We start from the raw sequence: 12,898 nt of genomic DNA, 5'->3' as shown, positions 1-12,898 counted from the left end.
ACACACACACACACACACACACACACGCACACAAAGACAGGCAAACAGAATACCTTCTGAAATATCCTATGTGATAAAGAGAAGGAAATATTAAACCTAAACTTGAGCGAAATCATACATCTTCCAAAAGATTTAATGAAATGTATAATAGAAGTTCTCCTAAATTTCTAATAGAGGTTCTAGACACCCTGAAAACTACAGGAAATTCAGTGAGTAAGACTTGTTTGGACAATGGATCTGATATGGAGGAAAGACAATGTCCTGTTTTTGTAAAATGAAGTTTAGCTTCATTGGGACAAATCATAAGACCTCATTAAGTATGGATTTTAATGCCTCTAAAATGGGGCAACGACATTACTTTTAGCTATTTCATGGAGATACTGTACATAAATGGGAACTCACACTTATTTTGTCAGCTTCATGAAGTTACTGAGATGATAAAATGGGATTAGGAACATGAAAGTATCTCAGAAATTTCAAGAATGTATTACTAGTAGCATTTATAATATCTTTCATATTTAGAATGTGTCCTCCAAAGTTTTTATTTGATTTTACATTATATTGATTCTTCACTTATTGCTTCGAGTTTAAAAGTCATTCCATAATTTAATTTTAAATTCCAATGTAATTTTCATTATAGTTTTCTTCATTCCTGATCTCAGTTATTTTTCAAGATGTCCCCAAAATATTGTCTTTTCAAGGTGTTTTTTTATTGCGATGAAACATGTATAACTACTAACCACTTGCCATTTCAAGCACATATGACTCAGTGGTATTAATTACAGTTATACAACTATCGCTGCTATCGGATTCCAACTTTTCATCACCTTTAACAAAAGCTCAGTAGCCTTTAAGCAGGACTTTTCCCACTCCACACTCACTGCCATCAAGTCTATTACGACTCCCTCATAGCGACCCTGTGGGACAGAGGAGCAGAACTGCCCTTGTGGTTCCTGAGATGGTAAGCCTCTTCTTTCTCCAGTTCCCATTCCTAGTATCCCACTACGAAGCCATCATCATTGTGCAACTTTCACTGGCATATAAAGCAATTTAAAAATACTATGCCTTGGGTCAAGGTCGAGACAAGTGGTGGTTGGTATCAGATGTCTACTTCCCAAATAAGTTCTCCCTGTTCTGTCAGTGACCTCGTCTTGATGATGATTTCCTGATATGGTCACAGTTTTTTTTCTGTCTTGGTGTCATATCATAGTGTGAGAACATTGCCAAAAAATGAGATCTCAAAATAGTATCCCTATATTTGGTTCTACGAGTTTTCTGGTTTTAGTTCTTCCATGTAGATCTTTGATCTATTTTGATCCAAGTTTCATATATGGTGTGAAGTATGAGTCCAGCTTTTTTTTTTTAAATGAGGGCACTCAGTTGTCCCAGCACCTTTTTTGTATGTGTGTGAACACACTTCTGTTCCTCATTGGACAGATTTAGGAATTTTGTTGAAATTCGTTTTCCCTAACTGTATGGCTTTACTTCCAGACTCGCAATTCTGTTCCTTAGGGCCATGTACTATCATTATGCCAGTACCAGATTCTGTGATCACTGAAGCTTTACAGCATGATTTGAAACCAGGAAATGGGAGTCTCCTTACCTTATTGATCATTCTCAAGATTGCTTTGACTGTCTGAGGCTTCTTGCAGTTTCAAATACATTTGAGAGTTGACTTTTCTATTTCTGTAAAGCAGGTTGATGAAGTTTTGATAAGCACTTGTAGGGACTGCATTGAATGACTAGAACACTGAGTAATCGTGATATTTAAATTGCAATAAGTCTTCTTATCAATTTATTTAGCTCCTAATTATTTCCTTCTCTAATTGTTTATTGCTGCTGTATAAAGACACATCTCATTTCTGAGGGTGGAGCATGTACCCTGCGCTTGGGTGAGCTAATTGATGAGCTCTAGTAAATTTCACTTGGGGATTTGTTGAGCTTTCCTATACACACCGACTCCTCACCAACTGACTGTTGCACTAGACAGTCTTTTGCATTTATGACAATAGTAAAAAGAAATCTATCTATTTTGCACATGAACGGCACAGCTTGACTGTAACAAATGCCAACATCTGAGCTGAGAGTACCATGGGCTGTGACGACTGTGTGTCAACTGGATTCTGTCCTGACTCTCCCCACTTTGGCAGTTATGGAATGATGCCATTTGGAAGTTAGATAATGATAGAATTATTCTCTATTTTTGTGACCTCATGTGGTCATCCTTCATTCTTGCAGAATCCTTATTTTCACATTATAACCTGATCTTTGGACTTAACCGTTTCAATAAATGAGGCATCGGTGTATAGAATCATATCATCTGTGAAGGCGAATAGTTTTACCTCTTTATTCCCAATTTAAATCATTTTTATCTTGCCTAATTTCTCTTAGGCAGTGGTTCTCAACCTTCCTGCTGCTGCGACCCTTTAATCCAGTTCCTCATGTTGTGGTGATGCCCCCAACCATAAAATGATTTTCATTCCTACTTCATAACTGTAACTTTGCTACTGTTATGAATCCAGCGACCCCTGTGAAAGGATCGTTTGACCCCCTAAAGGGGTCGCGACCCACAGGTTGAGAACCGCTGTTCTAAGCCTTCCTCTACAAACAGCACTTGAGAAATTGGGCCCCCTTTCCCTGTCTCTAATAATATGGAGAAATCTGTGAAACTTCCTCATTTGAGTGCGATGTTACCTCGAGGTTTGTTCTTTAATGTGAATTCCCTTTATCATAGTAGAGAAGAATCCCCCCCTTTTTTTGCTAGTTGTTGAGAGTTTTTATTATAAAAGGTTGTTGTGTTTTCTCAAATGCCTCTTATGCCAATTGAGGTAATCCTGTGATTATTTTCTCTCCTCCTATTAATATGATGTAATATATTCATTAATTTTCTGAAATAAATCCCACTTTGAAAGGTGTGCAATCCTCTTATTATGGTGTTTGATTTGGCTTGCAGGTATTTTATGAAGGATTTTTTTTCTTCTCTTGCCATATCTTTGGCTCTGGAACCAGGGTAATGCTAATCTCATAAAAAGAGCCAGGGGATGTTAAATTGTCTTTCATGTACTATTTCAAAATCAGTCTAAGGCTTCCTATCTCTACTTTCCTGTTCCATGCACTAGGCTTCTGTAGTCATCGGCGCATGAAACAGGATACCATGTGTGGTAGAAGCATTTCTCTAAAGGAGCTGAGTGCTATAGCATGAGGAAAGAAATACTGGGCTTGCTAAGACATGTGGCTTCCATGACAAAAGTTATAAAGATTAACAAGAAAAATAGTAAGATTATAGAACATATGTGATACATGACCTACAAAAATAATCTACAAATGATGAACTATGACAGACTAATAATTAAATGGCCTTATCTCACCAATTACTAAGGTACATAAGTGGTGAGATTTTAAAGAATATGCGTATGCATCACCCAACACATATCTGGGCAGTGTCTGATGATATATACCCCCAGGGTCCAATGGGCTTGCTTTGGCCTTGTTGGGTTTTTGTTTTGATTTTTAAGGGAAATGGCTCTCCTTTTGCATATCATTTCCCCAAAAACTATTGAATCACATAAACACTTTGGGGATACAGACAGCCATGCGGAGGCTGAGGACATTATTCAGGGTGTGGGCTCTTGGGCTTCGGCTGGAGGCAGTTGCTGGCAGTGAGGGGGCCATGAGCTGCTCCTGTTTCTTAGGCAGTTGAAAGAGCAGGCAGGGTTGGACATACTTCATACCCTCTACACTTGCCTCCTCTTGCTCCACTCCCATCGTTGCCCTTTGGGCCACTCCCGTCCCACCTCTCCAGTCTCCACCAGCAGCTTCGGCGCAGCAGCAATGCAAGGGCACTCACAAACCGGCTCCTATAAGGTTTCAGCCTGGAGTTTACACAACCTCTAAACCTCACAATGACTTAGTTCACAGAACACATTGCAGACAGTAAGCAACACATATCTGTAATAATAAACCTGTACACTCTGAAACTGTTCTTGGCAAAAGGGATGGAAATAAAAACTATGATTTTTTCCCCCTCTGAGCAGAGCACAGTCTGATAGAAATGTAATACAAATATATAACTCAGAAAACCATCAATAGATTGCTGTGAAGATTTAATTCATAACTTGAAAGATGGGTCGCATATAGTTTACCTAGTAATTAACTCCCCTAATTAACCAGGATTCTTAAAATGCTGCACATAAAGTTATCAGGATCCTTTGGACAAAATTTTGATTAGTTTACATTTGCATATCTTAGCTAAACAGTTTCAAGACAATCATAAGATCGGTGAGTCTTGCGGATAAGACCCCCTGAAGTTTTGAAAACAGGATCTATTCATCAATCCTGAAAAGAAGGACCTGTTCATTAGTTTATGTTTATTACTATTGAAAACAAGATGATCTTATTAAAGAATTTTCATTGCTTCCAAGAAGAGTAAATTTAAGTGAAAATTAATGGATACTGAAATCATCCTTTCTGGTTTCAGGGGGCCTAATCAACTACCTATGGGAGAAATATGGGGCTTTCAAGTCCTGTATATACAGAGTTACAGTATCGGAAACCCACCGGGGCAGTTCTGCCCTCTCCAACAGGGTCACTGTGAGTCCGCCTCCATCCACTCAATGGCAGAGTGAGTGAGTGTGCGTGCCCGAAATAATAAAGACATTACAAGGGAGAAAAACAAAACAACAAAAACTACAAGAAAATCCCCAAAGACAGTAAGAGAGAGGAAAATAACCATGCCAAGGTAACTGCCAAAAATAATTCATTAGAAAGCAGAAGAGTTAAACTAATGAATAAACCTAAGGGTTTGGTATTTTTAGGGAAAACAAAATAATTAAACCTCAGGCAAGTGTAGTTAATGAACACAGAAAATACAAATTCATACTACTGAAATGAGAGAGGGAATAACAGCACTTGGGCACACGCATGTAAAGTGGTCTAAGTATATAGTTTCCCACACTATAATGACAGATTTTGCAATCAGGCTGGAACTAAGAATTTTCTAGGAAAATACAAATTAGCCATACTGATGCAAAACATTGAAAATCTGAATAGAAAGATTTTTTTTAATGAGGCATAAAGAGATGGGCTCTGATTTTTTTCCAACTATTTACTTCAAAATGTTCTGTAGCATGGAACATATGGGACATTTTCTAATTTGTTTAACAAAACTAGCATAAGCCTGTATCAAAATGTGATCAACATAAACTCAAAATAAATTACATACTGGGTAAAAATATAATTAGATATTTATCAAATGAAGATAAGCTAGTAAGAATTAGAAGAGTCCATTCAAAAATGGATTAAATTCCTTGATAAACAGTATACATGTACAAATGGCCATAACCATAAGAGATTGGAAGCGAGTAATGAATGTAAGATAATGTGCCAATTTAGCCCATCTAACTTAATAAAGATTGGAGCTCTGGTGATGAAGTGGCTTACGTGTTGGACTACAACAAACTGTAAAGTCTCTGGTTCAAACCCACCACCTCTCTCTCCTATTGTCATGTGCAATAATCAACTCAATGATAATGAATCTGAAGGTGAGTTTGCAGTAATAGAGTAAATGAATTAACACCATGCCAAGTATAGGTGGAGATGTAGAAGACCCTTTATATCTTGGTAGTAAAAATATAATACATTTTTGAAGAGTGTTTTAATCATGTATATGCAAAAGTATTTTCTTGGATTAGATTGAATACCCCTTTGGTGTGTAGTCATTGTTCAACATGGCCTTCCGAGCTCTCATCCTGTATGGGATGTATTCTGGCCTCTCTGGCTGTCACCATCATCTCATTTTATAGGGAGCTGTCGTTTTTCTAATGGGCAGGCTAAAGGTAGGATTATGACACCACCTTCGTAGAGGCTGTGAACCTAGCCACCACCCTCTCTCTTTGTGGGGTGTGGTCTGCTGACTGACAAAAGCCACCTAGCCATAAAAGTGATTCCTCTGTGCATAAGAGGCATCTCAGAAGCACAGAGCTAAGTCCCAAGACCATCAGAAGAGCCGCCCGTGAAGCACATTCAAGGCCTCTGTCTGAAGAGGCAGGCTGAGACCAGCGGCACCAGAGACTACAGCATGGAGACCATGGGAGAAAGCAAAGAAGCCAGATAGAAACCAGAGGCTGAGGCAAGACCAGGAGACAGAACAGAATACCCGCACAGGTAGTGTGACCTTATGAGGAGAGCAGCAGGTGGGATTTCTAGCCTGCACAAGCCAATGCACCAAGTGGTTGAGAGGCTGAGGACCAGAGAGATTTAGCTGCTGGCTTAGAAGAGATTCTGCTGTAGGCAATGACCATTTCCTTATTGTTACTGATCCTGACTTGTGTTAACCTGTTAACTTCCCCAGAGAGGCCCCCACACTGATCAGCTGTGCCTGTAAATTCTGCATGGCGATTACAATGGATTATCAAACCCAGTATAGCTATAGGGTGCTGTGGGGGGATAGTTGGCGTCAGAATAACATAAAGAAGGATGGGCCCTGGAAGCCTGTCTCACCTCTCTGCCTCGTGGCAGCAGAGAGGCCAGAGGTTGTCAGATGTGGTCCTCCATGCCATTTAGGCACCCTGACTCAGAAAGCTTACTGTATATGCTCGAGTATAAGCCAACCCGAATACCAGCCGAGGCACCTAATTTTACCACAAAAACTGCATTTTAAAAATGTGCTGAAAGACTCAGCTTAGACATGAGTAAATACAGCAATACATAGGGGTGTATTTGCAAAAGCACATAACCATTGGGAATTGATCAAATATGAGGCAAATAAGTACTCATAAATTCAGAGTTGTACAGTGTACATGATGATGTTGGAAATGTTCAATGTCATTAGAGAACTTTTCCACTAGAAAAAGCATATAATGGTAGGTTATTTATTGACTTGGAAATGTCCATAATACATTCAGAGAAATGAATCAAAAAGCCGGTTACATACAGTATGTTGCCGGCATTAGGTTTCATCACCATTGTCGAAACATAGCAACCGCGGGTGAGAGAGCAGAGCTGACTCGGAGGTTTTCTTGGCTAGCGTCTTTGCAGAAACAAATCATCGAGTTTTTTTCCTGTGTGACTGCTGGGTGGGTTTGAACCGCTGAACTTTTGATGGCAGCTGATCCTCAACCATTTGTGCCACCAAAATTCCTAGTATATAAAACCAACTGCACGATTCATAGTGACCCTGTAAAACAGAGTACACCTGTCCCATAAGGTTTCCAAGTCTTAATCTTCATGCATCTTTATGAAATTGAACTGCCATGTCTTTCTTCCACAGAGCAGCTGGTGGGTTTGAGCCATTGACCTTTCAGGTAGCAGTCCAATGTTTAACCCACTTCATTCCCAGGGCGGCATCTACATAATAGTACAGATAGAATAATGCCATTTTATAAGTGGGTGAATGGAAAGATGGATACCACACTAATCAGTGGGCATTTTTAACAGTAAAATATAATGTTTTTCTTTTTATAATTTATAGCTCCTTTATTATTCCTTCTTAAAATATCTATATTTCTAGATGGGCAGATTAGGGCTTTTCTTTCATTATTGATGATGAACAACTGTTTTTTGTTTGGATTTTTTTCTCCCAAATTTATTTTTACAAATACAGTAAATGCAGTAAAAACAATGTTTGGTTTTGTTGTCTAATGAAGTAAAAATTAGAATGCACTCTCTCCTCGCTATTGTCGTGATTAGGTTCCAAGTGTTTATGCAAAAATTGACGTTATTTGAGAATGATGGGTTGTCACGTCTCGACATGAAATGGAGAGTTACTGCAGTCTTACATAACCGACAAATCACATCATCACATAACTGCCAAGCCACTGAGAATCGGGTCCCAGTCAAATTGATACCTTAGCGATGGTAGTCAGTGTTTCTATTGCCCATCACCTCAGTGTTCATTGCTGTCGATTATTCCCGCTGTTATAAATGTGATTTGCCAAATAACAAAATGCTACCAAGGTGAGGAGAAGGTATATCTGGACAGTTAACTTTTGGGGTTGAATTTTTACACTTGGCATAATTCCATGGGCATTGATTCAAGTTGTTTTTGTATTCACAGTTAATTCCTTTTCATAACCTAGTAATACTCCAAGGTGTTGATGTACCACAACTTGTTTAAACATCTACCCATTTAGGAACACCTAGATTGCTTTCAACTTTGCACTATTACAAATTAAATTACTGTGGACACGAATGTGTGGTATTTCGTGTAAACAGAAGCCTTTATTTCTCTGTAATAAAACCCAGGAACTCAATCTCTGAGTCATATGGTAACCATATGTTTAGTTTTGTATTTGCTTCCATGGTTACTGTACTATTTTAACATTTTCACTAAAAATATGTAAGTGATCAAATGTCTCTGTACACTTATCAGACAATAGTTGGCCTTATTACTATTTTCAAAAACTCTTTTTAGCCATTATGCTAGTTGTCCAGTGATATTTCTCTATGCTCTTAATTTACATCCCCCTCCCCCACCCTCTGGATCATAAACACTGGACTAATAACCAAAAGATTGAAGGTTCAAACTCACCAACTGCTTCAAGAGAGAGAAGATGAAACTGTCTCCTCCTGTAAGGATTTACACTCTCAGAAACCCAATCTAAGCTTGCTGTGATTCAGAACTGATTTGATGGCAATGGGTTTTGTTTTCGATAACTAATGAAGAAGTTGCAGTAGTGCAGCAGTTAAAGCACTCGGCTGCTACCTTATAGGTTGGCAGTTTGAAACCACCAGCCACTCCTCAAGATAACGTGTGGCAGTTCTCATTTGATGCAGTAGAAACTCTGTAAGGCAGTTCTACTCTGTCCTGTAGGGTTGTTATGAGTCAGGGGAGGATTCATGGCAGGGGGTTGGGGTGAGGGTTGAGTGTAGTCAATGACGCTGAGCATCCCGTGTGCTTATTTGCCATTTGTGTATCCTCTTAAGTAAGAACTTGTTCAATCTGTCCCCCCTTTTAAAGTTGGGGTTTTTTATGTGTTTTTTGTTTTGTTTTTAACTTAACTTCTACTGTTAAGTTTTGATTCCATTCTTGTCAGTGAATACATTCCACATGATTTCAATTCTTATTTTTTGAGGTTAGTTCCTTGGCGCAGAATATGATCTATATTAGTGTGACTTTTCCGTGGTTGTGTATTCTACTCTTGCTGGCTGGAGTGGTCTATATTTGTCAATTGGCTCCTGTAGGTTGATTTTATTGTTCAGATTTTATTTATGTTTTATTTTTTTTTCTATTTAGCACTACTATCATTTTCTGAAAGCGGTTATTGAACTCCTCAGTTGTAATTTAGAAATATTATTTTTTAATAAATACGAGTCTGTTTTCAAATGGAAAACCTATATAAAAGAGCGAAATGTGGAACATCAGTGTAGAACCTATATATATGTCTATGTTTATGCATGTACATGCAGAATATATATGTATTATGATTCAGAAACATGAAAAATGTATAGATGGAAACCTGCCAAAAATTAATAGTAGTATTATATAGTGATAAGGTGATAAGTAGCTTTCCTCCCACTTTAGATTTTTATTTTTCAAAATCCAAAATAAAAACCTTGAAGAATTATTGAGAAGAGGATGATTTTTTATTTGTAGACATTGAATAACTCAAATAATGCCATGTGTTCAATATTTATTGTTCTGTTCTAGTAGCCCTCCAGAGACCACTCAAAATAATTCCCCTGGAACATACAATAATGTAATAAGGAAATGCATATTGGCGATATCAATCTTGCTATTAATAATTCTATGTAAAGAAAGCCATTTGGTGGGTATGCTTTTAAGAATTGCACTCACAATGTAATAGTTAATATTGGGGTTTTCTCTGTTCTTATTGGGTTTTACATTATTTTTTTGTTTGTGTTTCTAAACAGACCTTAAGATCCCTTTGTACTGCAGTTTTTAAAAGTCTTTCTAAGCAAGTCTACAAGTGCCTCTATTTCTGCCCTTTTCTGTAGTGCATTTTATAGTGATCTGCCCTATCGCAAAGGTTTTTTTCGAAGATGTACTGCTTTGACACAAGCAAATAAGACAATTCTTGATAAAATCAGTAAAGTTCTCAGTCATTCTACACTTAATTGGTAACTAAGATTGCCAAAAATATCCATGCAACCTACACAGCAGGCTCTCTGTGTTCCTATTTAAATGTGAATTGGACTTTTTAAAATCTTTCACTGCAATCTTGAATAATTTGGTTTCATGGAATATTCTCTTTAATGTGCTTAGATTGATCAATTTTATGCCTTTTCTGGTCTGGAGTCTCCTGGAAATAGAAAATATTGCAGGTGTTAGGAGATCAGCCATTTATTCTTTACTTTCTCTTGCTGTTCATAGATTAAACTTTCATTATTTATTGTTATTAAATCTTTAGGTCAGCTTCCTGTCATGAATGATGGGAATGTCCTCCTGCAAGCGACTCCCTGAATGGCCTCTCTGCGGTAGAAAGGAGGCTGTCCGTGCCTGTACTCTAGAGAATAACTTGCATAGGAAGGTCAAAGACAGCACATAATGGCTTTGACTTCTTTGATCCTGATTTGTTTGAGAGTTTATTTAAGGAATGCATAAAATATAGACTCTTCACCTTCGAGCACTTACAACTTGGCTGGGCGGCACTGCTCCTCGTTTCATTCAGAATAGCCAATTAAACAAGTCCAAATGTTCCTGCTATGAGATATTAAGAGAACTATACGGTTTCGGCTCTTTTTTATTTCCATTGAATCAGAGTTTGTAAAGAGATAGGCCATACAGAAGCTTTGTTTCTGAGATGGCGCTGTTCAGATTTTTCTGGCTCTGTATTGCGTTAAGAGAAGAGAGGTAACGCGGTCCTAAGCCGATGTGTTCAGACCATAATGCTTCATATCAACATATTTTTAAAGATTAGTTACGATCACAATAACATTTACAAGGTCAGATACTCAGGAGCAATTACTCAACCTCTGTTAAATGCTTTGCCTATTATCAGTGTTTCCCTTTTATCAGTTAATCTTTATAAAAGCATCCAAACGTAACATTGACTGACGTCATCGTAAGTGGATAGTCCACACAGTCTCCACTTCCCACCAAAGTGATAGCAACAATTGAAAAGCTCTATGTACAACATTTCTCTATAGGATGTATCAGGAAGCTCCAACGTTTTCAAAAGTTTATGGAAAATGAAATTAAATGATAATTTTCCCACAGGCTCGATAAAATCCGTTTGTAAATCATATTTTCTGAGGGCCTTTATAAGCGTAAAGGCCCTTTATAAATTAACACTCTCTTGTTCACGTAATAACTTGAGGAGAAAGCCCCTGTGTTTGACTATGAATATAGTTTTGAAAGGGAAACAGGATTAGCTTATATGTCTATTATAGAGCTTTTATAATTAACACCAATGAAAACGGGCAAGAAATAGAAAGTAGATAACTACAGAAAAACTAAAAATAGCCAAATTATCTTTAAAAGACCTGTTTAATACAAATTAAAATATGAGCACAGAAATTTTTGCTTGGCACGCAATAAACACTCAACAAATCTTTATTGAATTGATGAATCAAGAGCCAGTTCTCAGCCATATGATTAGTAGAGTTTTAAAAATAATATGAACCTCCAGAATACATAGCACATCCAAGCAAACAGGACAGCACCATGTAGCTGGCAATGCAACCTAGCAGTACTAAATATGAATATCCCAGTCTTTTAATTGATGGCTTCTGGGTAAATTAGGAAAAGAAACATATTTTGCAGCCAATTATAAAGAAATTCAAACCCATTACTGTTGAGTCGATTCAGACCTAAAACAACCCTATTGGACAGAGTAGAACTGGAATAGTCATAGAATTTCATGTCAGCTTGCTATATAAAAGTGTAGGAGTGAAGGCTAGCCTGTCAACCAGGTCACAGAATGATGGTACCTCCTTATGGGCATGGTCTGCTCATAAGGGGGCCATGGGAAACATTCCCCTCGATCCTCTGCCTTCACCCTCCTGCTGGCCAGCCACTCTGAGACCTGTAAGACCCCTGGGCCACTGGATCCACACGACCTTGCATCCGCCAGCTTGCGATCTTCCTGCATTCGGCACCATTGCATGTGGCTGTGTGCATCTGAAGGGGGACTTATGAGCTAGTATCAGACTTATGGGCTTGAGTGGACAGGGCTGGGATATTTACCTGATATATAAAGCTTCTTGATATAATGCTCGTTCATACACATACATGAGAGGGTCACTGAATTTGTTTCTCTAGTCAGCCTGGCCTAACACATGCCCCATAAGGTTTTCTTGGCTCTGATCATTATGGGAGTCCCCAAGTTCAAATTGCCAGCTTTTTGGTTACCAAAGAAGCACTTAACCACAGCACTATCCAGACTCCTTCCTGACAGAATATAGGCATCCTTAAATGACTTTATAAATAATAATTGACAATGATATTAATATAAAAGGTCATCCAGTCTCAAGAATGAATCGATAAAAGGAGAATTTATTTAAATCATGTCATTTTGAACAAGGAGCATTAAGAATACAAGAAATTTTATGCTAAAATCCCATATCAATAGGCATTAAGTTCAAATGTTGCTATCCTCTGTTGATAAACTTCTCTTTTTCCACCCCCACCCCCTGATATATGCCCAAAAGAGCAAAGGAAGGGAGAAAAGAAAAGGGAGCAGAGGCATTAAATAAAGTCGCTAACCGAATGCTGAGCTCTCTACAGCTCCATCAGCCTTCAATACAAGACACTTTAGGGCAAGAAAATACCTGGTCCATCCTTGTCATATTATTGACACTTAATGTTTAGTAGTGCTCCATAAATTTAATTATTTTCTTCCTGTCCCGTTTATCTATGGTGCCCAGAAACCATTGGCTTCCTGGAATTTTTATTAAGAATTCCACATTCTTGCCATGTTTTTCAGATAATGTGGCCTCT

General features: G+C 38.1%; 1 protein-coding gene across 1 annotated transcript in view; it reads left to right on the top strand.

Moving 5' to 3' along the window:
• Nucleotides 1–12,898, top strand: part of SPATA16 (spermatogenesis associated 16) — a 320,380-nt gene that overhangs the window by 70,739 nt on the left and 236,743 nt on the right. The window lies entirely within an intron of this gene.

The sequence above is a fragment of the Tenrec ecaudatus genome, chromosome 8 (assembly GCF_050624435.1).
Source record: "Tenrec ecaudatus isolate mTenEca1 chromosome 8, mTenEca1.hap1, whole genome shotgun sequence".
NCBI lineage: Eukaryota > Metazoa > Chordata > Mammalia > Afrosoricida > Tenrecidae > Tenrec > Tenrec ecaudatus.
The sequence above is the reverse complement of the archived record's forward strand: the minus strand, read 5'-3'. Positions and strand labels throughout refer to the sequence as shown.